Raw genomic sequence first — 6,000 nt, 5'->3', positions numbered from 1 at the left:
GGACAAAATCAAGTGGGAGGAAATACTGAAACATAAAAGCATGAATTATGATTGGGAATTATTTAAAAATACTTTATGAAATGTCAAGGCCTCCCACAATTTTATGGTCATGAAAGAGTAGTTCAATAAAATAACAACCTTAGTTAAAATTAGATGTGAAAATGGCAACAAAAATATTTTTTACAAAACTACAACATGCAGAAAAAGAGAAGCATTCAGAAGAGACCAAAAATTCTGGAATGCAGTACTACAGTCTATGTATATCCTTTAGAATTAAGAATCTTAAGAATTAAGAGCAAATTTTATAAATTTACTGAGAACAAATTAAATGTAAAAATAATATCAAAAGCTGATATTAACTAAAAGTGCTAAAATGATTAAGCAAAATTCACAAATCATACCAATATACATAAATATTCTACTTTGGTCTTTAAAAACATACAGAAAAGGAGAAGCTAATGTGTCAGTTATAAGAAAGGTGTAATATCTAATAGCTGAGAGAGCTGATATCCATCAATATCAAGAAAATGAGACATAGGTCTCCATTCATTAAGTATGTAGGGACCTGACTCTGGCAGCTCTGAAAAAAGCAACTAAGCTCTCTACTGAGAGCAAAAGAATGGGTCAGGCATCATGGAATAGAGATCAGAAAAGCTTTAAGCTTGAATGATTAGCTGCCTTAAATAAAGTAATAGAATCTATTTATCTCAGCAACGCCAAATCCACTGGCACATCAAGATTCTACCCAACACCATTGGAAAATTCCTTAGATTTTACTGAAATAGTATCAGGGTGAAGTTTGAGGTATTTTTTGACATATTTTTGGCATATTTTTCAAGACCCTGGAAAGCAGCTTTATTCTTAAATCATGCTTGGAGACGTGGCCATAGTAAGAGTTAGGTGGCAATGCATGACTACTTCCCAAACTGTGTGCATGTTCTATGTAATGGCAGTTTAGTGTCACAACTACAAATTATTTCTGTAAGGAAGCTTGGATTAAGGAACTGTCTGCTTTTTGGTAAACATTCTAATCATTTGGGTATCATTTTATGCAATTTTTCTCTCTTCTTATTGCCAATTGACCTGTCATTATTTCATGTAAAGATGTTACAAGCAATTTGACCTTAGTGTAATTTCTACAGTAATTATAAAGGTTTATTCCTTACAGAAGGATGCCTTTGTTTACTGTTTTTGGGGAAGGAAGTTTTGTCTAGACCTATACTGCTTAATAGAATAGGCTCAAAAAAGAATGCCTGGCTCCCAAGGCCCACCAAGTGTAGCACATCCACAAGATCACTCTCATCTTCCTTGGCTCCAAAGATATCTGGCTGCATTTATGGCTCAGTGGATATCACACAGGCTTTTTATCTGTATGGACGCAAGTTTGCACCATGCACTGCTTTTGTGCAGTGTGCATAGGACAGTCAGGATCCACAAAGAACATAATGCCTTGTCATTCTCTGTTTAGCTCCTTGCATAACAGATTGGTGCTGGTATATCTGTTATTTTGGTGACTTCTTTCATTTTTGTCACCTCTACATTTGCTGGTAATGGTCATGACAGAGACAGCTTTTGATGCTGCTACTGGCCTGTTCATTGTATGTAGGAATCTGAAGGTCTTCCTTTGCAGATAATGTCCTTGACAGTCTGCTGGAAGCACAATTTGGTGAATGTCTCCCAAATTTTAAGGACTGATGATTTTCTGAGGGCAGGTCCACATCAGAAAACAGGTTTCTCTTGACAGTACTGTGCTTTTAGGTCTGGAGAGGATCAGTGTGCACAGTTTGTACTGTAAGAAAATCACTAACATCATGACACTTCTTTGCCTTGCCTCCTGCAGCCTGCCATGTAGGGGTTGTTGGTTCTGTCTGCCTGCATATTAGATGTTCTGCTATGTGGTGTTTTTGCCCAGACACAGAGAGATGTAGCCATGTCCTCTGCCGTTATTACTGAGATGTTACCTGATGCTTCTGCTGAAGCACAGCCATCCATCTGAGGTGCTGCACATTGGCTGCCCAGTGCTGAGTGCCCAGATTACTATGAAAGTCAGACTCTTATTACAAATTCAAACTGTAGAAAAGTCTTGAAGCTAAACCTGTGTCCTGAACTCACAGGTGTATGAACCAGCATACACCTGTGTCCTGAACTCTACCTGTTCATGAAGAACCAAGAAATTGGCAGGTGCAAGGGGACAGGGGGCTGCTACTTCATGGGTAAACATATGAGCAGAGCTGATATTGAAGGTTAAGGATATTAGGAGAGTTGGGAAGTTTTAAGGGAGAATATGTCGTGGATATTTGCCACTTAAGACAATCAAAGTCTAAGAGCATATCTTTCATTCAAGAAGTATGTTGTAGAAAGTGTTTCTCTTCTGTACAGCAGCTTATGTGCCCTCAGATGGATCCAGAAAGGATCATAGACCCCTTTGTAGCTATGTATGGCAGAAATATTCCTGCTTGGAGGGATGTATGTGCAAGCTGCACAGGGAAAGGTGTATGAAAATTAGAGATAAAGGAGACTGACTGCATTTTTTTCTGAAGCCAGTAATATCAGTATCATAGCTAATGTGCTCCTGTTCCCCAGAGATAAACTGCAAAAACATTTCTGTTTGTGATGACTCTTTTCCCCAGGGAGAAGGCTCAGTGGCAGTGACAGGTGGGAAATGGAAGTAAGATGCCATATAAATTGACATGAAGTGGAAAAATTTTTGGCAGACAGGATAATTGAACACTCAAACAATTGTGCTGGAACATACTATAGATTTTTTGAAGACTCTTCAATGAACTACAGCTTTAAACAACTGTAAGCTTCATACAGAAACTTCTTGATAAGGTGGTTTAGCATGTTATAGGCAATTAAGCTGAATATATGACCCCAGAGCTGCATTTAGATTGTAAAAGCTATGAAGGTGCCTTTTGAAAGTCCTTACTTGCATCCTGTGGTCAATTTTCATCATGTGTGTCAGTCAGTGCAGGTGAAAAATTTAACTGCCCCTTTATGAGAGCTTTTTTTCTCAATACCTCAGAATTTTACACATTAGAATTGTTGGCTTCTCTACAGTCTCCTTGTTCTCTCTTGTATATCAGAGCTTGATAAAAGGATAGGTAATGTTGCTCCATCTCTCTTTGACCTGATTATCACAGGTCTATAATCATTCTTGCCAGCCTGGGGGATTAGAAGTGATCAGCATTTTTGTGGCTTGCAGCAGTTGAAACAACACACACTTAACTCTTTCCCTGTATTTTTTTCATAAATATTCTCATTTTTATTATCAAAATTGTTAAATTGACTTAAAGCTACTGAATGTAATAATTTGCTCCTGTTGGATCATATGATAACTAGGCTGGTAACATGAATAGAAAAATTATTTCTTGTATTTCAGTTTTGGTCTTTATTCAGAGTTTTTATTCAAGCATGAAAACTTCTGTTAGGTGTCTAACGTCTCCTCCCTGAGCAGATGAGTGATTTTAAAGGTTTGTAGATGTTTGAGACACATTCATTCTTTTAAGCTGTGCTTATCAGTGTGCACTATGATATAAAATACAAGTTATTTTCCAAGGTTCGACTAGGAGCCCACTATATACAGTATAACAAATTCTTCTCAACCTCTTGACTGTGATTTCATGTCTTTACATTCATGGAGACCACTATTATGTTTCTTTCTGAAATAAAAGTCAGAAAGACAGGGGGTGGTTGTCAGCATAACTTTCTGCAGGAGAAAAGCAGAAAATGCATTTTTGTTGAGTATAAATTCAAATACAAAACTCCTCATCTATCATTTCTTCACCTGAGGGCTTCAGACCCACTTAATGATTGCTCCACTCCATATTCTTCAGTCAGCCACCACTGTTTGGATGCAGTCCTGGAAGCCAAGTAAGTAAGGAGAAAAGATCTTAACATGAGATTTCCAGAAACAAGTTCAGGACAGAAGTTATTGCTGCAGCTTCTTTTCTCTCTCTGTTCTGTTTTATCTATGTGAAACAGCTGGCTGAAACCATTTTCTAGCACAGTAAGACAAATAGGTAGCAACAGCTTCAGTGCTGCAAATTCATTGTACTGTAAATATAACATTGTTCAACTTGTTTTCTGGTAGTACAATGATGTTTTCTACCTCAAGATGTCTGGTGTCTTCTTGTAACCCTGACTAAATCTCAGTGAAGTTTTTTATGTCATTATCTTTTTACACTAACAGAGGTTAATTCTCGAGGCAGTTCTCAAGTATATGCACAGCTAAGTTTTACTGCAGATTAAATTCAAGTGTATAGACAGTGCAGGCCTTGAAAATGAACTTAAGGGATTGCTCATTAGAGCAGTGGTCAGAAACACTAATCATCTGTGTCTGTCTTGTTCACAAACTCCAAGTTCAAAGGCATATATTGGTCTCCGGGGAATACTCAAATGTTGTGTTGGAATCATAGTGGCTGAAGAATTACATTTTCTTCTCAGCCTGTTACTGTTGCTAATGCAAATTTGTTAATGTATTCAGGAATAAAGTGGAAATGCCCTATCTACCCACAGAAGTTGTATTCTGGTGTCTTTTATAAAACTGATGTATAAGAACTGTGTCTGAAGTTAAATCATGGAGCCATGCAGAACTTACTGTATTTGTTTTATTTTTGTAAATACATACTTTTTTAAGGTGAGGGACAGAGAATATTTAATTGAATATTTGAACCATTTCTGAAGGGCTGATACCTAAGTGATTCCCCCATATTTACATTTCTCCCATCCTGGATTAAGACTGCATTGTTTGCAAATCCTCTGACCATGATTTGATATTATGCAAATTGGATAGCTGAAAAAATATGGAAGAAAAACCACAGGCATACTAGAAGAAAATAGAACTTATTCTCTTACACACTGCTCTGTACTATGAAATATTAATCTGGAAAGTTCTTTATAGTACAAATTGTTGTGTTTCTTCTATTCTTCTCATAACAATAGACATTTTAAGTAAGTCCACTCATGATTCTGAGCATTTATTTTCCATTTTACTGCTGTTCTCAATTTTCTCTGCAGGCATCTACAAGGCATGCCACACATTTTCTGTCTTCTGCTGTGAGAATGCAGTAAACATGAACAAAAAACTATGGCACATTTGTTCTGTATTGCTGATCTTTGCATGATTTTTTAAGCAAAACTAACCTGAAAAATGAAATGAGATTTGTATGCTGTAAAAATTGCAACATATTCATTTTCAAGGTCCAGTTGTTTCTAACATGCTAAACACTTGCTAAGATATCTAGTAGTCTTGCGAGGAACTTAATAGTTATTATAGGTTACTCTCTTTGATTAGCAAAAATAATTTTACAGTTAAAAATATAAATTTTTTCCTTTTATTTGCACACTTAAGGGCAAAAGTCAGCTTGAAATTTAATTTTGGAATTTTATCTACCTATGTGAATTGCACAGCCTACAACTCAAAAGTTAATGAACCACACAGGGCAGTTAGAAACCAATGGTCCATAGGAACTTTAATATATTGTACATACAACCATACAGTTCCTCCTAATTCATTTATTTTTTGTTCTCTCAAGTGAGGTATTTCTACATTAAACAGAATCTAAATCATCTGTGTATACACAAACTTGAAAATATATATTTCCAAGTAAAATAATGAAATAGATGCAGCATAGCTAGATGTTAAAAAACATGCAGATGTGATTTCAGAAGCATGCAAAAAGTTGATGTATTGATATGATACAAAAATACTTTTCTATTTGTGTTCTTCCCTTCTCTCTTAAGAATCAAACATCCAACAACAAGCTATGTTGAGCAATATGTCCCAAAACAAGGATATCTTCCTGAATGCCACGAAGGGCTGAATAAAACTGAACTGCTAATAGCTGATGACAGCTGTTTGCCTGCAGGTTTGATAAATCCCTGCATGGATGTTTCTCGGTGTCTGCTTCAAAACCTACTTGGCCTTCAGAGCCGACAGAGTAGCATCAATGGGAATATTAGAACTTGGAAAAAAACAGTTCCAGCATACTAATGCAG

Source organism: Melospiza melodia, chromosome 1, assembly GCF_035770615.1.
Source record: "Melospiza melodia melodia isolate bMelMel2 chromosome 1, bMelMel2.pri, whole genome shotgun sequence".
Taxonomy (NCBI): domain Eukaryota; kingdom Metazoa; phylum Chordata; class Aves; order Passeriformes; family Passerellidae; genus Melospiza; species Melospiza melodia.
This window is presented reverse-complemented; position numbering follows the sequence as displayed.